Below are 24,224 nucleotides of genomic sequence, written 5' to 3'. Positions count from 1 at the left end.
CATAGATAAAGCTTTCTTTACATTGCAACAGCTTGGAAACTGTCATGGATGGATCCACGAAGGGACCTTTGGAGCACATTCTGGACTATGGTGAAAAAGGAAATATCTTCAGCTAAAAACTGGAAAGAAGCTTTCTGTGAATTTGCTTTTTGCTATGTTTATTCATCTCACATATATGAAGCTTTCTTTACATTATGCAACTTGGTAACTCCCTCCTGGATGGATCCACGAAGGAATATTTGGGATGCCATTCAGGCCTATGGTAAAAGGGGAACTACAGTCAGATAAAAACTGGAGAGAAGCTTTCTGATAAACTGCTTGGTGATGTGTGCATTCCACTCAGGGAGTTATAATTTTCTTCTCATAAGGCACAGTTTGAACTCTGTTCCTGTAAAACCAAAAGAGTGATATTCAGAGCACATTGAAGACTATGACAAAAAGTGAAATGTCGACCAATAAAAAACAGAAAGAAGGGGGCGGAGCAAGATGGCCGAATAGGAACAGCTCCAGTCTCCAACTCACAGCACGAGTGACACAGAAGACTGGTGATTTCTGCATCTTCAACTGAGGTACTGGGGTCATCTCACTAGGGAGTGCCACACAATCGGTGCTGCTCAGTTGCTGCAGCCTGAACAGCGAGAGCTGAAGCAGGGCGAGGCATCACCTCACCTGCGAAGCGCAAGGGGGAAGGGTATCCCTATTCCTAGCCAGGGGAACTGAGACACACAACACCTAGAAAATTGGGTAACTCCCACACCAATACCGCGCTCTAAGCAAACGGGCACACCAGAAGAATATATCCCTCACCTGGCCAGGAGGGTCCCACGCCCACGGAGCCTCCCTCATTGTTAACACAGCAGTCTGCGGCGATCTAACCGTGAGGCAGCAGCGGGGATGGGGGAGGGGCGCCCGCCATTGCTGAGGCTTAACTAGTTAAACAACGTCGCTGGGGAGCTCGAACTGGGTGGAGCTCACAGCAGCTCAAGGAAACCTGCCTGTCTCCATAGACTCCACCTTTGGGGGCAGGGCTCAGCCAAAAAAACAACAGGGGAAGCAACAGAGGCCTCAGCAGACGCGAATGACTCTGTCGGACAGCTTTGAAGAGAGCAGTGGATCTCCCAACACGGAGGTTGAGATCTGAGAACGGACAGACTGCCTGCTCAAGTGGGTCACTGACCCAAGAGTAGCCTAACTGGGAGACATCAACCACTAGGGGCAGTCTGACACCCCACACCTCACAGGGTGGAGGACACCCCAGAGAGGAAGCTTCCAAAGTAAGAATCAGACAGGTATACTTGCTGTTCAGCAATATTCTATCTTCTGCAACCTCTGCTGCTGATACCCAGGCAAACAGGGTCTGGAGTGGACCTCAAGCAATCTCCAACAGACCTATAGCTGAGGTCCTGACTGTCAGAAGGAAAACTATCAAACAGGAAGGACACCTATACCAAAACCCCATCAGTACGTCACCATCATCAAAGACCAGAGACAGATAAAACCACAAAGATGGGGAAGAAGCAGGGCAGAAAAGCTGGAAATTCAAAAAACAAGAGCGCATCTCCCCCTGCAAAGGAGCGCAGCCCATCACCAGCAACGGATCAAAGCTGGTCAGAGAATGACTTTGACGAGATGAGAGAAGAAGGCTTCAGTCCATCAAACTTATCAGAGCTAAAGGAGGAATTACGTACCCAGCGCAAAGAAACTAAAAATCTTGAAAAAAGAGTGGAAGAATTGACAGCTAGACTAATTAATGCAGAGAAGGTCATAAACGAAATGACAGAGATGAAAACCATGACACGAGAAATACGTGACAAATGCACAAGCTTCAGTAACCGACTCGATCAACTGGAAGAAAGAGTATCAGCGATTGAGGATCAAATGAATGAAATGAAGTGAGAAGAGAAACCAAAAGAAAAAAGAAGAAAAAGAAATGAACAAAGCCTGCAAGAAGTATGCGATTATGTAAAAAAAACAAATCTACGTCTGATTGGGGTGCCTGAAAGTGAGGGGGAAAATGGAACCAAGTTGGAAAACACTCTTCAGGATATCATCCAGGAGAATTTCCCCAACCTAGTAGGGCAGGCCAACATTCAAATTCAGGAAATACAGAGAACGCCACAAAGATACTCCTCCAGAAGAGCAACTCCAAGACACATCATTGCCAGATTCACCAAAGTTGAAATGAAGGAAAAAATCTTAAGGGCAGCCAGAGAGAAAGGTCGTGTTACCACAAAGGGAAGCCCATCAGACTAACAGCAGATCTCTCGGCAGAAACTCTACAAGCCAGAAGAGAGTGGGGACCAATATTCCACGTTCTTAAAGAAAAGAATTTTAAACCCAGAATTTCATATCCAGCCAAACTAAGTTTCATAAGTGAAGGAGAAATAAAATCCTTTACAGATAAGCAAATGCTTAGAGATTTTGTCACCACCAGGCCTGCCTTACAAGAGACCCTGAAGGAAGCCCTAAACATGGAAAGGAACAACCGGTACCAGCCATTGCAAAACATGCCAAAATGTAAAGACCATCGAGGCTAGAAAGAAACTGCATCAACTAATGAGCAAAATAACCAGTTAATATCATAATGGCAGGATCAAGTTCACACATAACAATATTAACCTTAAATGTAAATGGACTAAATGCTCCAATTAAAAGACACAGACTGGCAAACTGGATAAAGAGTCAAGACCCATCAGTCTGCTGTATTCAGGAAACCCATCTCACATACAGAGACATACATAGGCTCAAAATAGAGGGATGGAGGAAGATCTACCAAGCAAATGGAGAACAAAAAAAAGCAGGGGTTGCAATCCTAGTCTCTGATAAAACAGACTTTAAACTATCAAAGATCAAAGAGACAAAGAAGGCCATTACATAATGGTAAAGGGATCAATTCAACAGGAAGAGCTAACTCTCCTAAATATCTATGCACCCAATACAGGAGCACCCAGATTCATAAAGCAAGTCCTTAGAGACTTACAAAGAGACTTAGACTCCCATACAATAATAATGGGAGACTTCAACATTCCACTGTCAACATTAGACAGATCAACGAGACAGAAAGTTAACAAGGATATCCAGGAATTGAACTCATCTCTGCACCAAGCGGACCTAATAGACATCTAAAGAACTCTCCACCCCAAATCAACAGAATATACATTCTTCTCAGCACCACATCGCACTTATTCCAAAATTGACCACATAATTGGAAGTAAAGCACTCCTCAGTAAATGTACAAGAAAAAAAATTATAACAAACTGTCTCTCAGACCACAGTGCAATCAAACTAGAACTCAGGACTAAGAAACTCAATCAAAACCGCTCAACTACATGGAAACTGAACAACCTGCTCCTGAATGACTACTGGGTACATAACGAAATGAAAGCGGAAATAAAGATATTCTTTGAAACCAATGAGAACAAAGATAAAACATACCAGAATCTCTGGGACACATTTAAAGCAGTGTGTAGAGGGAAATTTATAGCAGTAAATGCCCACAAGAGAAAGCAGGAAAGATCTAAATTTGACACTCTAACATCACAATTAAAAGAGCTAGAGAGGCAAGAGCAAACACATTCAAAAGCTAGCAGAAGGCAAGAAATAACTAAGATCAGAGCCGAACTGAAGGAGATAGAGACACAAAAAACCCTCCAAAAAATCAATGAATCCAGGAGTTGGTTTTTTGAAAAGATCAACAAAATTGACAGACCACTAGCAAGGCTAATAAAGAAGAAAAGAGAGAGGAATCAAATAGATGCAATAAAAAATGATAAAAGGGATATCACCACCGACCACACAGAAATGCAAACAACCATCAGAGAATACTATAAACGCCTCTACACAAATCAACTAGAAAATCTAGAAGAAATGGATAATTTCCTGGACACTTACACTCTCCCAAGGCTAAACCAGGAAGAAGTTGAATCCCTGAATAGACCAATAGCAGGCTCTGAAATTGAGGCAACAATTAATAGCCTACCCACCAAAAAAAGTCCAGGACCAGATGGATTCACAGCTGAATTCTACCAGAGGTACAAGGAGGAGCTGAGACCATTCCTTCTGAAACTATTCCAATCAATAGAAAAAGAGGGAATCCTCCCTAACTCATTTTATGAGGCCAACATCATCCTGATACCAAAGCCTGGCAGAGACACATCAAAATAGGAACACTTTTACACTGTTGGTGGGATTGTAAACTAGTTCAACCATTATGGAAAACAGTATGGCAATTCCTCAAGAATCTAGAACTAGATGTACCATATGACCCAGCCATCCCACTACTGGGTATATACCCAAAGGATTATAAATTATTCTACTACAAAGACACATGCACACGTATGTTTATTGCGGCACTATTCACAATAGCAAAGACTTGGAATCAACCCAAATGTCCATCTGTGACAGACTGGATTAAGAAAATGTGGCACATATACACCATGGAATACTATGCAGCCATAAAAAAGGATGAGTTTGCGTCCTTTGTAGGGACATGGATGCAGCTGGAAACCCTCATTCTTAGCAAACTATCACAAGAACAGAAAACCAAACACCGCATGTTCTCACTCATAGGTGGGAACTGAACAATGAGATCACTTGGACTCGGGAAGGGGAACATCACGCACTGGGGCCTATCATGGGGAGGGGGGAGGGGGAGGAGGGAGGGATTGCATTGGGGAGTTATACAAGATATAAATGATGAATTGATGGGTGCTGACGAGTTGATGGGTGCAGCACACCAACATGGCATAAGTATACATATGTAACAAACCTGCACGTTATGCACATGTACCCTAGAACTTAAAGTATAATAAAAAAAAATTTAAAAAAAATAAAATAAAATAAAAATAATAATAAAATATCCTGAAAAAGAAATAACCTCAGAGAGAAACCAGAAGGAAGCTTTCTATGAAACTGCTCTGTGTCACGTGAGTTCCGCTCACACCGTTAATCTTCTCTTTTCATTGAGCTGTGTCATAACACTGTTTTTCTTTAGTCTGTGAAGGGATACTCTGGAGGGCTTTGAGGCTTATGGTGAGAAAGGAAACGTCTTCAGATAGAAACTGGAGAGGCTTTCTGAGGAGCTGCTTTGTGACATGTGCACTCCAATCAGAGAAATATACATTTCTTCTCCTAGAGGATTCTGAAATCCCTTTTGGAGAAAAAGCTACCAAGATATATTCGGGAGTAAAACGACGACTATGGTGAAAAAGGAAATATCCTCAGAGAAAAACTGGAAAGAAGTTTTATGTGAAACTGCTTTGTGTTAGATATATTTATTCAACTCGCATAATAAAAACTTTAATTATATTACGGAGTTTGGAAACTCCGTCATGCACAGATCCGCGAAGGGATAATCGGGAGAACATTCAGGGCTACGGTGAAAGAGGAGATATCTTCAGATAAAATATGGATAGAAGCTTTTTGAGGAACTACTTTGTGATGTATGCATCATACTCAGGGAGTTATACCTCTTTTCTCACAAGTCAGTGCTTGAACACTGTTCCTGTGAAACTGAAAAAGTCATATTTCGGAATGCATTTAGGACTATGGTGAATAGTGAAATGTATGGAAATAAAATCGAGGAAGAAGCCTTTCCAGAATCTGCTCTCTGATATGTGCATTCACTTCACAGAGTTAATGCTTACGCTATGTTGCCCAGTTTCGATACTCTGTCTTTGAAGAATCTGTGAAGGGATATTTAGTGACGCCTGGAGGCTTGTGTTGAGCGAGGACATTTCTTCTAAAGAAACCTGCAGGAAACGTTCTGAGCAACTGCTTTGCAATGTATGTATTCGTCTCATAGATGTAAACCATTCTCTGGATTGAGCAGCTTGAAATCACTGTTTTAGAGGCATCCGAGGAAGGACATTTGGGAATGATCCTTAGTATATGGGGAAAGAAATATCCTCATGTAAAATCCAGAAGGAAGATTTCTGTGAAACTGCTCTGTGTCATCTTAATTCCTCTCACGCAGTTAAGTCTCTCCTTTCATTAGGCAGTTTTCTAACCCTGTGTATGTTTAGCGTGTGATGGGATATTCGGGAGCACTTTGAGGCTAAAGGTGAAAATGGAAATATGTTCAAACCGAAACTGGAGAGAAGCTTTCCGAGGAACTCCTTCGTGACATGTGCATTCCAGAAACAATTTTATACCTCTCTTCTCATACAACGTCAGGGAAACCCTTTTGGAGAAACAGGTACCAGGTGATATTCGGGAGAATGTTGATGCCGATGGTGAATAGGGAAATAGCCTCAGACAAAAACTGGAAAGAAGATTTCTAGGAAACTACTCCATGATATGTGTAATCATCTCACATAGATAAAGCTTTCTTTACGTTATGCAGCTTTGAAACTGTCATGCACGGATCCATGAAGGGACCTTCATTAGCACATTCAGGACTAGGGTGAAAAAGAAAATATCTTCAGATAAAAACTGGTAAGAAGCTTACTGTGAATGTGCTTTTTGCTATGTTTATTCATCTCACATAGATGAAGCTTTCTTTATATTACGCAGCTTGGAAACAGCCTCGTGGATGGATCCATGAAGGGATATTTGCGATCACATTCGAGACTATGGTGAAGCAGGAAATATAGTCAGATAGAAACTGGAGAGAAGCTTTCTGAGAAACTGCTTGGTGATGTGTGCATTCCACTCGGGGAGTTATAACTTTCTTCTCATAAGGCACAGTTTAAACACGGTTCCTGTACAACCGAAAGAACGATATTCAGAGCACATTGAAGACTGTGGCAAAAAGTGAAATGTCGTCCAATAAAAAACAGAAAGAAGGACTCGAAGAAACTGATCTCTGACATGTCCATTCTTTTCACAGGGTTAAAGCTTACTCTACATTTCCCAGTTGGAAAGTCGGTCTTTGAGGTTTCTGTGAAAGGAATTGGCAACCGGAGGCCTTTGTGAGGCAAGGAAATGTCTTCCGTTGAGAATCGGAGAGAAGCTTTCTGCGCAACTCTTTTGTGATGTTTGTATTCATCACACAGAATTAAATCATTCTTTGGATTGAGCAGTTTTAAATCACTGTTTCTGTGGAATCTGAGAAAGGACACTTGAAAACGCAATTTAGAGTATTCTGAAAAACAAATAACCTCAGAGAGAAACCAGAAGGAAGCTTTCTGTGAAAATGCTCTGTGTCACATGAATTCTGCTCACACAGTTAAGCTTCTCTTTTCATTGAGCTGTATCATAACACTGTTATTGTTTAGACTGCGAAGGGATACTCTGGAGGGCTTTGAGGCTTACAGTGAGAAAGGGAAATTCTTCAGATAGAAACTGGAGAGAAGCTTTCTGAGGAGCTGCTTTGTGATGTGTGCATTTAATCACAGAAATATACCTTTCTTCTCCTAGAGAATTCCGGAATCCATTTGGAGAAAAAGCTACCAAGAGATATTCGGGAGTATAGTGACGACTATGGTGAAAAAGGAAATATCCTCAGACAAAAACTGGAAAGAAGACTTCTGTGAAACTGCTTTGTGTTAGATATATTTATTCATCTCGCATAGTTAAACTTTAATTATATTACACAATTTGGTAACTCCGTAATGCACAGATCCACGAAGGGTCATTCGGGAGCACATTCAGGCCTATGGTGAAAGAGGAGATATCTTCAGATAAAAAGTGGATAGAAGCTTTCAGAGAAACTACTTTGTGGTGTATGCATTCCACTCAGAGAGTTATACCTCTTCTCATAAGGCAGTGTTTGAACACTGTTCCTGTGAAACTGAAAAAGTGATATTTTGGAACGCTTTGAGGACTATGGCGAATAGTGAAATATACTGAAATAAAATCCAGGAAGAAGCGTTCCAAGAATCTGCTCTCTGATACGTGCATTTACAGCGGAGAGTTAATGCTTACTCTATTTTGCCCAGTTTCAAAACTCTGTCTTTGAAGAATCTCTGAAGGGATATTTAGTGACGCCCAGAGGCTTGTGGTGAGCAAGGAAACGCTTTCCGATGAAACATGCAGAGAAACGTTCTGAGAAACTGCTTTGTGATGTGTGTATTCGTCTCATAGAGCCTAACCATTCTTTCGATTGAGCAGCTTGGAATCACTGTTTTTGTGGAATCTGAGGAAGGACATTTGGGAACGATCCTTAGAATATGGAGAAAGAAATATCTGGAGGTAAAATCCAGAAGGAAGGTTTCTGTGAAACTGCTCTGTGTCATCTTAATTCGTCTCACTCAGATAAGCCTCTCTTTCCATTGAGCAGTTTTCTAGCCCTGGGTTTGCTTAGCACGTGATGTGATATAATGGAGCACTTTGAGGCTAACGGTGAAAAAGGAAATATGTTCAGACCGAAACTGGAGAGAAGCTTTCTGAGGAACTGCTTTGTGACGTGTACATTCCAGTCACAGTGTTATACCTCTCTTCTCATACAGCGTTGGAGAAACCCTTTTGGAGAAACATGTACCAAGTGATATTCAGGAGCGTGTTGATGCTGATGGTGAAAAGCAAATAGCCTCAGACGAAAACTGAAAAGAAGCTTTCTAGGAAACTAATCTGTGATATATGTAATCACCTCAAATAGATACAGCTTTCTTAACATTACGTAACTTGGAAACCGTCATGGACGTATCCACGAAGGGAACTTCGGGAGCACATTCTGGACTATGGTGAAAAAGGAAATCTCTTCAGATAAAAACTGGAAAGAAGCTTTCTGTGAATCTGCTTTTTGCTATGTTTATTCATCTCACATATATGAAGCTTTCTTTACATTACGCAGCTTGGAAACTGCCTCGTGGATGGATATGCGAAGGGATATTTGGGATCACATTCGGGCCTATGGTGAAATAGGAAATACAGCCAGATAAAAACTGGAGAGAAGCTTTCTGAGAAACTGCTTGGTGATGTGTGCATTCCACTCAGGGAGTGAAAACTTTCTTTTCATAAGGCAGAGTTTGAACACTGTTCCTGTAAAACTAAAAGAGTGATACTCAGAGCACATTGAAGACTATAGCAAAAAGTGAAATGTCGTCCAATAAGAAACAGAAAGAAGCACTCGAAAAAACTGCTCTCTGACATGTCCATTCTTTTCACAGGGTTAAAGCTTACTCTACATTTGCCACTTTGAAAGTCGGTCTCTGAGGGTTCTGTGAAGGGATAGTAAGTGGCGACCGTAGGCCTCTGTGAGGCAAAAAATTGTATTCCATCGAAAATCGGAGAGGAGCTTTCTGCACAACTCTTTTGTGATGTGTGTGGTCATCACATAGAGTTAAATCATTCTTTGGATTGAGCAGTTTGAAATCACTGTTCAAGTGGAATCTGAGAAAGGACATTTGAAAATGTTCTGTAGAGAATATAGGCAAGATGGCCGAATAGGAACAGCTCCAGTCTCCAACTCCCAGCGCGAGAGACACAGAAGACCGGTGATTTCTGCATTTTCAACTGAGGTACTGGGGTCATCTCACTAGGGAGTGCCGGACAATCGGTGCTGGTCAGCTGCTGCAGCCTGACCAGCGAGAGCTGAAGCAGGGCGAGGCATCGCCTCACCTGGAAGCGCAAGGGGGAAGGGGATCCGTTTTCCTAGCCAGGGGAACTGAGACACACAACACCTGGAAAATCGGGTAACTCCCACCCCAATACTGCGCTGTAAGCATACAGGCACACCAGGAGAACATATCCCACTCCTGGCCGGGAGGGTCCCACGCCCACGAAGCCTCCCTCACTGCTAACACAGCAGTCTGCCGCGATCTATCCGCAAGGCAGCAGCGAGGCTGGGGGAGGGGCGCCCGCCATTGCTGAGGCTTAAGTAGGTAAACAAAGCCGCTGGGAAGCTCGAACTGGGTGGAGCTCACAGCAGCTCAAGGAAGCCTGCCTGTCTCTGTAGTCTCCACCTCTGGGGACAGCGCACAGCTGAAGACCAACAGGGGAAGTAGCGGGAGCCGGTGCAGACGCGAACGACTCTGTCTGACAGCTTTGGGGAGAGCCGTGGATCTCCCAACGCGGAGGTTGAGATCTGAGAACAGACAGACTGCCTGCTCAAGTGGGTCCCTGACCCCTGAGTAGCCTAGCTGGGAGAAATCCCCCACTAGGGGCAGTCTGACACCCCACACCTCACAGGGTGGAGTACACCCCTGAGAGGAAACTTCCAAAGGAAGAATCAGACAGGTACACTCGCTGTTCAGCAATATTCTATCTTCGGCAACCTCTGCTGCTGATACCCAGGCAAACAGGGTCTGGAGTGGACCTCAAGCAATCTCCAACAGACCAACAGACAGTCCTTCTGACTGTCAGAAGGAAAACTATCAAACAGGAAGGACACCTATACCAAAACCCCATCAGTACGTCACCACCATCAAAGACCAGAGACAGATAAAACCACAAAGATGGGGAAGAAGCAGGGCAGAAAAGCTGGAAATTCAAAAAATAAGAGCGCATCTCCCCCTGCAAAGGAGCGCAGCCCATCGCCAGCAACGGATCAAAGCTGGTCAGAGAATGACTTGGACCAGAGGAGAGAAGAAGGCTTCAGTCCATCAAACTTATCAGAGCTAAAGGAGGAATTACGTACCCAGCACAAAGAAACTAAAAATCTTGAAAAAAGAGTGGAAGAATTGACAGCTAGACTAATTAATGCAGAGAAGATCATAAACGAAATGACAGAGATGAAAACCATGACACGAGAAATACGTGACAAATGCACAAGCTTCAGTAACCGACTCGATCAACTGGAAGAAAGAGTATCAGCGATTGAAGATCAAATGAATGAAATGAAGCGAGAAGAGAAACCAAAAGAAAAAAGAAGAAAAAGAAATGAGCAAAGCCTGCAAGAAGTATGGGATTATGTAAAAAGACCAAATCTACGTCTGATTGGGGTGCCTGAAAGTGAGGGGGAAAATGGAACCAAGTTGGAAAACACTCTTCAGGATATCATCCAGGAGAACTTCCCCAACCTAGTAGGGCAGGCCAACATTCAAATTCAGGAAATACAGAGAACGCCACAAAGATACTCCTCCAGAAGAGCAACTCCAAGACACATCATTGCCAGATTCACCAAAGTTGAAATGAAGGAAAAAATCTTAAGGGCAGCCAGAGAGAAAGGTCGGGTTACCCACAAAGGGAAGCCCATCAGACTAACAGCAGATCTCTCGGCAGAAACTCTACAAGCCAGAAGAGAGTGGGGGCCAATATTCAACGTTCTTAAAGAAAAGAATTTTAAACCCAGAATTTCATATCCAGCCAAACTAAGTTTCATAAGTGAAGGAGAAATAAAATCCTTTACAGATAAGCAAATGCTTAGAGATTTTGTCACCACCAGGCCTGCCTTACAAGAGACCCTGAAGGAAGCCCTAAACATGGAAAGGAACAACCGGTACCAGCCATCACAAAAACATGCCAAAATGTAAAGACCATCGAGGCTAGGAAGAAACTGCATCAACTAATGAGCAAAATAACCAGTTAATATCATAATGGCAGGATCAAGTTCACACATAACAATATTAACCTTAAATGTTAATGGACTAAATGCTCCAATTAAAAGACACAGACTGGCAAACTGGATAAAGAGTCAAGACCCATCAGTCTGCTGTATTCAGGAGACCCATCTCACATGCAGAGACATACATAGGCTCAAAATAAAGGGATGGAGGAAGATCTACCAAGCAAACGGAGAACAAAAAAAAGCAGGGGTTGCAATCCTTGTCTCTGATAAAACAGACTTTAAACCATCAAATATCAAAAGAGACAAAGAAGGCCATTACATAATGGTAAAGGGATCAATTCAACAGGAAGAGCTAACTCTCCTAAATATATATGCACCCAATACAGGAGCACCCAGATTCATAAAGCAAGTCCTTAGAGACTTACAAAGAGACTTAGACTCCCATACAATAATAATGGGAGACTTCAACACTCCGCTGTCAACATTAGACAGATCAACGAGACAGAAAGTTAACAAGGATATCCAGGAATTGAACTCATCTCTGTACCAAGCGGACCTAATAGACATCTATAGAACTCTCCACCCCATATCAACAGAATATACATTCTTCTCAGCACCACATCGCACTTATTCCAAAATTGACCACATAATTGGAAGTAAAGTACTCCTCAGCAAATGTAAAAGAACAGAAATTATAACAAACTGTCTCTCAGACCACAGTGCAATCAAACTAGAACTCAGGACTAAGAAACTCAATCAAAACCGCTCAACTACATGGAAACTGAACAACCTGCTCCTGAATGACTACTGGGTACATAACGAAATGAAAGCGGAAATAAAGATGTTCTTTGAAACCAATGAGAACAAAGATACAACATACCAGAATCTCTGGGACACATTTAAAGCAGTGTGTAGAGGGAAATTTATAGCACTAAATGCCCACAAGAGAAAGCAGGAAAGATCTAAAATTGACACTCTAACATCACAATTAAAAGAACTAGAGAGGCAAGAGCAAACACATTCAAAAGCTAGCAGAAGGCAAGAAATAACTAAGATCAGAGCAGAACTGCAGGAGATAGAGACACAAAAAACCCTCCAAAAAATCAATGAATCCAGGAGTTGGTTTTTTGAAAAGATCAACAAAATTGACAGACCGCTAGCAAGGCTAATAAAGAAGAAAAGAGAGAGGAATCAAATAGATGCAATAAAAAATGATAAAGGGGATATCACCACTGACCCCACAGAAATACAAACTACCATCAGAGAATACTATAAACGCCTCTACGCAAATCAACTAGAAAATCTAGAAGAAATGGATAATTTCCTGGACACTTACACTCTCCCAAGGCTAAACCAGGAAGAAGTTGAATCCCTGAATAGACCAATAGCAGGCTCTGAAATTGAGGCAACAATTAATAGCCTACCCACCAAAAAAAGTCCAGGACCAGATGGATTCACAGCTGAATTCTACCAGAGGTACAAGGAGGAGCTGGTACCATTCCTTCTGAAACTATTCCAATCAATAGAAAAAGAGGGAATCCTCCCTAACTCATTTTATGAGGCCAACATCATCCTGATACCAAAGCCTGGCAGAGACACAACAAAAAAAGAGAATTTTAGACCAATATCCCTGATGAACATCGATGCAAAAATTCTCAATAAAATACTGGCAAACCGGATTCAGCAGCACATCAAAAAGCTTATCCACCATGATCAAGTGGGCTTCATCCCTGGGATGCAAGGCTGGTTCAACATTCACAAATCAATAAACGTAATCCAGCATATAAACAGAACCAAAGACAAGAACCACATGATTGTCTCAATAGATGCAGAAAAGGCTTTTGACAAAATTCAACAGCCCTTCATGCTAAAAACGCTCAATAAATTCGGTATTGATGGAACGTACCTCAAAATAATAAGAGCTATTTATGACAAACCCACAGCTAATATCATACTGAATGGGGAAAAACTGGAAAAATTTCCTTTGAAAACTGGCACAAGACAGGGATGCCCTCTCTCACCACTCCTATTCAACATAGTGTTGGAAGTTCTGGCTAGGGCAATCAGGCAAGAGAAAGAAATCAAGGGTATCCAGTTAGGAAAAGAAGAAGTCAAATTGTCCCTGTTTGCAGATGACATGATTGTATATTTAGAAAACCCCATGGTCTCAGCCCAAAATCTCCTTAAGCTGATAAGCAACTTCAGCAAAGTCTCAGGATACAAAATTAATGTGCAAAAATCACAAGCATTCTTATACACCAGTAACAGACAAGCAGAGAGCCAAATCAGGAATGAACTTCCATTCACAATTGCTTCAAAGAGAATAAAATACCTAGGAATCCAGCTTACAAGGGATGTAAAGGACCTCTTCAAGGAGAACTACAAACCACTGCTCAGTGAAATCAAAGAGGACACAAACAAATGGAAGAACATACCATGCTCATGGATAGGAAGAATCAATATCGTGAAAATGGCCATACTCCCCAAGGTTATTTATAGATTCAATGCCATCCCCATCAAGCTACCAATGACTTTCTTCACAGAATTGGAAAAAACTGCTTTAAAGTTCATATGGAACCAAAAAAGAGCCCGCATTGCCAAGACAATCCTAAGTCAAAAGGACAAAGCTGGAGGTGTCAAGCTACCTGACTTCAAACTATACTACAAGGCTACAGTAACCAAAACAGCATGGTACTGGTACCAAAACAGAGATATAGACCAATGGAACAGAACAGAGTCCTCAGAAATAATACCGCACATCTACAGCCATCTGATCTTTGACAAACCTGAGAGAAACAAGAAATGGGGAAAGGATTCCCTATTTAATAAATGGTGCTGGGAAAATTGGCTAGCCATAAGTAGAAAGCTGAAACTGGATCCTTTCCTTACCCCTTATACGAAGATTAATTCAAGATGGATTAGAGACTTAAATGTTAGACCTAATACCATAAAAACCCTAGAAGAAAATCTAGGTAGTACCATTCAGGACATAGGCATGGGCAAGGACTTCATGTCTAAAACACCAAAAGCAACGGCAGCAAAAGCCAAAATTGACAAATGGGATCTCATTAAACTAAAGAGCTTTTGCACAGCAAAAGAAACTACCATCAGAGTGAACAGGTAACCTACAGAATGGGAGAAAATTTTTGCAACCTACTCATCTGACAAAGGGCTAATATCCAGAATCTACAAAGAACTCAAACAAATATACGAGAAAAAAACAAACAACCCCATCAAAAAGTGGGGAAAGGATATGAACAGACATTTCTCAAAAGAAGACATTCATACAGCCAACAGACACATGAAAAAATGTTTATCATCACTCGCCATCAGAGAAATGCAAATCAAAACCACAATGAGATACCATCTCACACCAGTTAGAATGGCAATCATTAAGAAGTCAGGAAACAACAGGTGTTGGAGAGGATGTGGAGAAATAGGAACACTTTTACACTGTTGGTGGGATTGTAAACTAGTTCAACCATTATGGAAAACAGTATGGCAATTCCTCAAGGATCTAGAACTAGATGTACCATATGACCCAGCCATCCCACTACTGGGTATATACCCAAAGGATTATAAATTATTCTACTACAAAGACACATGTACACGTATGTTTATTGCGGCACTATTCACAATAGCAAAGACTTGGAATCAACCCAAATGTCCATCTGTGACAGACTGGATTAAGAAAATGTGGCACATATACACCATGGAATACTATGCAGCCATAAAAAAGGATGAGTTTGCGTCCTTTGTAGGGACATGGATGCAGCTGGAAACCATCATTCTTAGCAAACTATCACAAGAACAGAAAACCAAACATCGCATGTTCTCACTCATAGGTGGGAACTGAACAATGAGATCACTTGGACTTGGGAAGGGGAACATCACGCACTGGGGCCTATCATGGGGAGGGGGGAGGGCGGAGGGGGGAGGAGGGAGGGATTGCATTGGGGAGTTATACATGATATAAATGATGAATTGATGGGTGCTGACGAGTTGATGGGTGCAGCACACCAACATGGCATAAGTATACATATGTAACAAACCTGCACGTTATGCACATGTACCCTAGAACTTAAAGTATAATAAAGAAAAAATAATAATAATATAATGAAAAAAAAAAAAAAAAAAGAAAATGTTCTGTAGAATATCCTGAAAAAGAAATAACCTCAGAGAGAAACCAGAAGGAAGCTTTCTGTGAAACTGCTCTGTGTCACGTGAATTTCAGTCACACAGTTAAGCTTTTTTCATTGAGCTGTAACATAACACTGTTTTTCTTTAGTCTGTGAAGGGATATTCTGGAGGGATTTGAGTCTTTCTGTGAGAAAGGAAACGTCTTCAGATAGAAACTGGAGAGAAGCTTTCTGAGGAGCTGCTTTGTGACGTATGCATTCCACTCACAGAAATATACCTTTCTTCACCTGGAGGATTCCAGAATCCCTTTTGGAGGAAAAGCTACCAGGAGATATTCGGGAGTATAGCTACAACTCTGGTGAAAAAGGAAATATCCTCAGACAAAGCTGGAAAGAAGATTTCTGTGAAACTGCTTTGTGTTAGATATATTTATTCATCACGCGTAGTTAAAACTTTAATTATATTATGCAGTTTGGAAACTGCGTCATGAACAGATCCTCGAAGAGATGTTCGGGAGCATGTTCAGGCCCACAGTGAAAGAGGAGATATCTTCAGATAAAAACTGGATTGAAGCTTTTTGAGAAACTACTTTGTGATGTATGCATTCCACTCAGGGAGTTCACCTCTTTTCTCACAAGGCAGTGTTTGAACACTGTTCCTGTGAAACAAAAAGTGATATTTCAGAACGCATTGAGGACTATGGCGAACAGTGAATATACTGTAATAAAATCGAAGAAGAAGTGTTCCAGGAATCTGCTCTCTAATATGTGGATTCACTACACAGAGTTAAAGCTTACTCTACGTTGCCCAGTTTCGAAACTCTGTCTTTGAAAAATCTGTGAAGGGATATTTAGTGACGCTCAGAGGATTGTGTTGAGCGGGGAAACGTCTTCCGATGAAACCTGCAGAGAAACGTTCTGAGCAACTGCTTTGCGTTGTGTGTATTCATCTCATAGAGTTAAACCATTCTATGGATTGAGCAGCTTGAAATCACTGTTTTTTTGGCATGTGAGGAAGGACATTTGACAACAATCCTTAGAATATGGCAAAAAAAATATGCTCAGGGAAAATCCAGAAGGAAGCTTTCTGTTAAACTGCTCTGTGTCGTCCTAATTCCTCTCACTCAGATAAGCCTCTCTCTTCATTGAGCAGTTTTCTAGCCCTTTGTATGTTTAGCGTGTGATGGGATATTCGGGAGCACTTGGAGGCTAACGGTGAAAAAATAAATTTGTTCAGAATGAAACGGGAGAGAAGCTTTCCGAAGAACTGCTTTGTGAAATGTGCATTCCAGTCACAGTGTTATACCTCTCTTCTCATACAGGGTCAGGGAAACCCTTTTGGAGAAACAGGTACCAAGTGATATTCAGGAGCATGTTGATACCGATGGTGAATAGGGAAATAGCCTCAGACAAAAACTGGAAGAAGCTTTCTAGGAAACTACTCTGTGATATGTGTAATCATCTCACATAGATAAAGCTTTCTTTACATTACGCAGCTTGGAAACTGCCATGGACGGATCCACGAAGGGACCTTCGGAAGCACATTCTGGACTATGGCAAAAAATGAAATATCTTTAGATAAAACTGGAAAGAAGCTTCCTGTGAATCAGCTTTTTACTATGTTTATTCAACTCACATAGATGAAGCTTTCTTTACATTACACAGGTTGGAAACTCCCTCGTGGATGTTTGGGATCACAGTCGGGCCTATGGTGAAATAGGAAATATAGTCAGATAAAAACTGGAGAGAAGCTTTCTGCGAAACTGCTTAGTGATGTGTGCATTCCACTCAGGGAGTTATAACTTACTTCTCTTAAGACACAGTTAGAACACTGTTCATGTAAAACCAAATGAGTGATATTCGGAGCACATTGAAGACTGTGGCAAAAAGTGAAATGACGTCCAATAAAAAACAGAAAGAAGCACTCGAAGAAACTGCTGTCTGACATGTCCGTTCTTTTCACAGGTTAAAGCTTACTCTACAATTGACAGTTTCAAAGTCGTTCTTTGAGAGTTCTGGGAAGGGATAGTAAGTGGCAACCAGAGGACTGTGTGAGGCAAGGAAATGTCTTCCATCGAAAATTGTAGAAACGCTTTCTGTGGAACCCTTTTGTGATGTTTGTATTCATCTCATAGAGTTAAATCAATCTTTGGATTGATCAGTTTGAAATCACTGTGTCTATGGAATCTGAGAAAGGACATGTGGAAATGCTCTTTAGAATATCCTGAAAAAGGAATAACCTCAGAGAGAAATCAGAAGGAAGCATTCTGTGAAACTGCTCTGTGTCACGTGAATTCCACTCACACAGTTAAGATTCTCTTTTCATTGAGCTGTATCATAACACTGTTTTTGTTTAGTCTGCGAAGGATATTCTGGAGGGCTTTGAGGCTTATGGTGAGAAAGGAAACGTCTTCAGACAGAAATTGGAGAGAAGCTTTCTGATGAGCTGCTTTGTGACGTGTGCATTCCACTCCCAGAAATATAGCTTTCTTCTCCTAGAGGATTCTGGAATCCCTTTTGGAGAAAAAGCTACCAAGAGATATTCAGGAGTATAGCGACGACTATGGTGAAAAAGGAAATAGCCTCATACAAAACCTGGAAAGAAGATTTCTGTGAAGCTGCTTTGTGTTAGATATATTTATTCATCTCGCATAGCTGAAACTTAATTATATTACGTAGTTTGGAAATTCCATCATGCACAGATCTGCAAAGTGACATTCGGGAACACATTCAGACCTATGGTGACAGAGGAGATATCTTCAGATAAAAACAGGATAGAAGCTTTCTGAGAAACTACTTTGTGATGTATGCATTCCACTCAGGGAGTTATACCTCTTTTCTCACAAGGCAGGGTTTGAACACTGTTCCTGTAAAACCGCAAAAGTGATATTTCAGAACGCATTGAGGACTATGGCGAATAGTAAAATATACTGAAATAAAATCGAGGAAGAAGCCTCCCAAGAATCTGCTCTCTGATATGTGAATTCACTTCAGAGAGTTAATCCTTACTGTATTTTACCGAGTTTCAAAACTATATCTTCGAAGAATCTGTGAAGGGTATTTAGTGACGCCTGGGCACTTGTGGTGAGCGAGGAAACGTCTTTTGATGAAACCTGCACAGAAACGTTCTGAGCAACTGCTTTGCAATGTGCGTATTCTTCTCATAGAGTTAAATCATTCTTTGGATTGAGTAGCTTGGAATCACTGTTTTCGTGGAATCAGAGGAAGGACATTTTGGAATGATCCTAGGAATATGGAGAAGGAAATATCCTCAGGTAAAATACAGAAGAAAGCTTTCTGTGAAACTGCTCTGTGTTGTCTTAATTCCTCTCACTCAGATAAGGCTCTCTTTTCATTGAGCAGTTTTCTAGCCCTGTGTATGTTTAGCATGTGATGGGATATTTGGGAGCACTTTGAGGCTAACGGTGGAAAGGGAAATATGTTCAGACAGAAACTGGACAGAAGCTTTCTGAGGAACTCCTTTGTGACGTGTGCATTCCAGTCACAGTTTTATACCTCTCTTCTCATACAGCGTCAGGGAAAACCTTTTGGATAAACAGGTACCAGGTTATAGTCGGGAGCATGTTGATGCCAATGGTGAAAAGGGAAATAGCTTCAGACAAAAAGTGGAAAGAAGCTTTCTAGGAAACCACTCTGTGATATGTGTAATCATCTCGCATAGATAAAGCTTTCTTTACATTACGCAGCTTGGAAACTGTCATGGACGCATCCACAGATGGTCCTTCGGGAGCACATTCTGGACTATGGTGAAAAAGGAAATATCTTCAGTTAAAAACTGGAAAGAAGCTTTCTGTGAATCTGCTTTTGGCTATGTTTATTCATCTCACATAGTTGAAGCTTTCTTTATATTACATAGCTTGGAAACTCCCTCGTAGATGGAACCGTGAAGGGATATTTGGAATCACATTCGGGCCTATGGTGAAAGAGGAAATATAGTCAGATAAAAACTGGAGAGAAGCTTTCTGAGAAACTGCTTGGTGATGTGTGCATTCCACTCAGGGAGGTATAAATTTCTTCTCATAAGGCACAGTTTGAACACTGTTCCTATAAAACCAAAAGAGTGACATTCAGATCACATTGAAGACTAGGGCAATAAGTGAAATGTCGTCCAATAGAAAACAGAAAGAAGCACTCGAAGAAACTGCTCTCTGACATGTCCATTCTTTTCACAGGGTTAAAGCTTACTCTACATTTCCCAGTTTGAATGTCGGTATTTGAGGGTTCTATGAAGGGATAGTAAGTGGCGACCGGAGGTCTGTATGAGGCAAGGAAATGTCTTCCATCGAAAATCGGAGATAATTATTCTGTGCAACTCTTTCATGATGTTTGTGTTCATCTCATAGAGTTAAATCATTCTTTGGATTGAGCAGTTTGAAATCACTGTTCAAGTGGAATCTGAGAAAGGATATTTGGAAACGCTCTTTAGAATATTCTGAAAAAGAAATAACCTCAGAGAGAAACCAGAAGGAAGCTTTCTGTGAAACTGCTCTGTGTCACGTGAATTCTGTAAACACAGTTCAGCTTCCCTTTTCATTGAGCGGTATCATAACACTGTTTTTGTTTAGTCTGAGAAGAGATATGCAGGAGCGCTTTGAGGCTTATGGTGAGAAAGGAAACATCTTCAGATAGAAACTGGAGAGAAGCTTTCTGAGGAGCTGCTTTGTGACGTGTGCATTCCGGTCACAGAAATATACCTTTCTTCTATAGGATTCCAGAATCCCTGTTGGAGAAAGAGCTACCAAGAGGTATTCGGAAGTACAGGGAGGGCTATGGTGAAAAAGGAAATATCCTCACAAAAAAATGGAAAGAAGTTTTCTGTGTAGCTGCTTTGTGTCAGATACATTTATTAATCTCGGATAGTTTAAACTTTTCCTATTTTACGCAGTTTGGAAACGCCATCATGCAAGGATCTGCGAAGGGACATTCGGGAGCACATTCAGGCCTACGTTGAAAGAGGAGATATCTTCAGATAAAAACTGGATAGAAGCTTTCTGAGAAACTACTTTATGATGTATGCACTCCACTCAGGGAATGTTACCTATTTTCTCACAAGGCAGTGTTTGAACACTGTTCCTATGAAACTGAAAAAGTGATATTTCGGAACGCAAAGAAGACTATGGCGAATAGTGAAATATACTGAAATAAAATCGAGGAAGAAGCATTCCAAGAATCTGCTCTCTGATATGTGCATTCACTTCACAGAGTTAATGCTTACTCTATGTTGCCCAATTTCGAATCTCTGTCTTTGAAGAATCTGTGAAGGGATATTTAGTGACTGCCAGAGGCTTGTGGTTAGTGAGGAAACGTCTTCCGATGAAACCTGCAGAGAAACGTTCTGAGTAACTGCTTTCCAATGTGTGTATTCGTCTCCTAGAGTTAAAACATTCTTTGGATTCAGCAGCTTGAAATCAATGTTTCTGTGGAATCTGAGGAAGGATATTTGGGAATGATCCTTAGAATATGGAGAAAGAAATATCCTCAGGTAAAATCCAGAAGGAAGCTTTCTGTGAAACTGCTCTGTGTCTTCTTAATTCCTCTCACTGAAATAAGCCTCTCTTTTCATTGAGCCATTTTCTAGCCCTGTGTCTGTTTAGCGCGTGATGGGATATTCGGGAGCACGTTGAGGCTAACGGTAAAAAAGGAAATATGTTCAGACCAAAACTGGAGAGAAGCTTCCCGAGGAACTGCTTTGTGACATGTGCATTCCAGTCACAGTGCTATACCTCTCTTTTCATACAGCATCGGGGAAACCCTTTTGAAGAAACAGGTACCAAGTGATATTCAAGAGCATGTTGATGCCGATGGTGAAAAGGGAAATAGCCTCAGACAAAAACTGGAAAGAAACTTTCTCGGAAACTACTCTGTGATATTTGTAATCATATCACATAGATCAAGATTTTTTACATTGTGCAGCTTGGAAATTGTCATGCACGGATCCACTAAGGGACTTTCGGGAGCACATTCTGGACTGTGCTGAAAAAGTAAATATCTTCAGATTAAAACTAGAAAGAAGCTTTCTGTAAATCTGATTTTTGCTATGTTTATTCATCTCACATAGATGAAGCTTTCTTTACATTACCCAGCTTGGAAACTCCCTCGTGGATGTATCCGAGAAGGGATATTTGGGATCACATTTGGGCCTATGGTGAAATAGGAAATATAGTCAGATGAAAACTGGAGAGATGCTTTCTGAGAAACTGCTTGGTGATGTGTGCTTTCCACTCAGGGAGTTATAATTTTTTCTCATAAAGCACAGTTTGAACACTGTTCCTGTAATACCAAAAGAGTGATATTCAGAGCACATTGAAGACTACGGCAAAAAGTGAAATATGGTCCAATAAAAAACAGAAAGAAGCACTCGAAGAAACTGCTCTCTGACATGTCCATTCTTTTCACTGGGTTAAAGCTTACTCTACAATATGCAGTTTAAATGTCGGTCTTTGAGGGTTCTGCAAAGGGATAGTAGGTGGTGACCAGAGTCCTGTGTGAGGCAAGGAAATGTCTTCCATCGAAAATCGGAGAGAAACTTTCTACGTAACCCTTTTGTGATGTTTGCATGCATCTCATATAGTTAAATCATTCTTTGGATTGAGCAGTTTGAAATCACTGTTTCTTTGGAATCTGAGAAAGGATATTTGGAAACGCTCTTTAGAATATCCTGAAAAAGAAATAACCTCAGAGAGAACCCAGAAGGAAGCTTTCTGTGAAACTGCTCTGTGTCACGTGAATTCCGCTCACACAGTTAAGCTTCTCTTTTCATTGAGCTGTATCATAACACTGTTTTTTTTTAGTCTGCGAAGAGATATTCTGGGGGCTTTGAGGCTTACGGTGAGAAAGGAAACGTCATCAGATAGAACCTGGAGAGAAGCTTTCTGATGAGCTGCTTTGTGACGTGTGCATTCCACTCCCAGAAATATACCTTTCTTCTCCTAGAGGATTCTGGAATCCCTTTTGGAGAAAAAGCTACCAAGAGATGTTCAGGAGTATAGTGATGACTATGGTGAACAAGGAAATATCCTCAGACAAAAACTGAAAAGAAAATTTCTGTGAAACTGCTTTGTGTTAGATATATTTATTTGTCTCACATAGTTAAATCTTTAACTGCATTACGCAGTTTGGAAACTCCGTCATGCACAGATCTGTCAAGGGGCATTCGGGAGCACATTCAGGCCTACGGTGAAAGAAAAGATATATTCAGATAAAAACTGGATAGAAGCTTTCTGAGAAACTACTTTGTGATGTATGCATTCCACTCAGGGAGTTATACCTCTTTTCTCACAAGGCAGTGTTTGAACACTGTTCCTCTGAACCCGAAAAAGTGATATTTCAGAACGCATTGAGGACTATATAGAATAGTGAAATATACTGAAATAAAATCGAGGAAGAAGCGTTCCAAGCATCTGCTCTCTGATGTGTGCATTCACTTCACAGAATTAATACTTACTCTATGTTGTCCAGTTTCGAAACTCTGTGTTTTTAGAATCTGGGAAGGGATGCTTAGTGACGCCCGGAGGCTTGTGGTCAGCGAGAAACGCCTTCCGATGAAACCAGCAGAGAAACATTCTGAGCAACTGCTTTGTGATGTGTGTATTCATCTCATAGATTTAAATCATTCTTTGGATTGAGCAGGTTGAACTCAATGTTTTTTTGGCTGCTGAGGAAGGACATTTGGGAACGAACTTTAGAATATGGAGAAAGAAATATCCTCAGGTAAAATCCAGAAGGAGGCTTTCTGTGAAACTACTCTGTGTCATTTTAAATCCTCTCACTCAGTTAAGCCTGTCTTTTCATTGAGCAGTTTTCTAACCCTGTGTATGTTTAGCGTGAGATGGGATATTCGGGAGCACTTTGAGGCTTACGGTGAAAAAGGAAATATGTTCAGACTGAAACTAAAGAGAAGCTTTCCGAGGAATGGCTTTATGACGGGCACTTTCCAGTCACAGTGTTTTACCTCTCTTCTCATACAGGGTCGGGGAAACACTTTTGGAGCAACAGGTAACAAGTGATATTGGGGAGAATGTTGATGCTGATGGGGAAAAGGGAAATAGCCTCAGACAAACAGTCAAAAGAAGCTTTCTCGGAAACTACTCTGTGATATGTATAATCATCTCACATAGATAAAGCTTTCTTTACATTACACAGTTTGGAAAGTGCCATGGACGGATCCACGAAGGGACCTTCTGGAGCACATTGTGGACTACGGTGACAAAGGAAATATCTTCAGATAAAAACTGGAAAGAAGGATTCTGTGAATCTGATTTTTGCTATGTTTATTCATCTCACATACATGAAGCTTTCTTTACATTACACAGCTTGGAAGCTCCCTCGTGAATGGATCCGTGAAGGGATATTTGGGATCACATTTGGCCGTATGGTCAAATACGAAATATAGCCAGATAAAAACTGGAGAAAAGATTTCTGAGAAACTGCTTGGTGATGTGTTCATTCCACTCAGGGAGGCATAACTTTCTTCTCGTAAGGCACAGTTTGAACAATGTTCCTGTAAAACAACAAGAGTGATATTCGGAGCACATTGAAGACTATGGCAAAAAGTTAAATGTCGTCCAATAAAAACAGAAAGAAGCACTCGAAGAAACTGCTCTCTGACATGTCCATTCTTTTCACAGGGTTAAAGCTTACTCTACCTTTCCCAGTTTGAAAGTCGGTCTTTGAGG

The sequence above is a fragment of the Rhinopithecus roxellana genome, chromosome 17 (genome assembly GCF_007565055.1).
Source record: "Rhinopithecus roxellana isolate Shanxi Qingling chromosome 17, ASM756505v1, whole genome shotgun sequence".
NCBI classification, from domain to species: Eukaryota; Metazoa; Chordata; class Mammalia; order Primates; family Cercopithecidae; genus Rhinopithecus; species Rhinopithecus roxellana.
Note: the sequence above shows the minus strand (reverse complement) of the source record.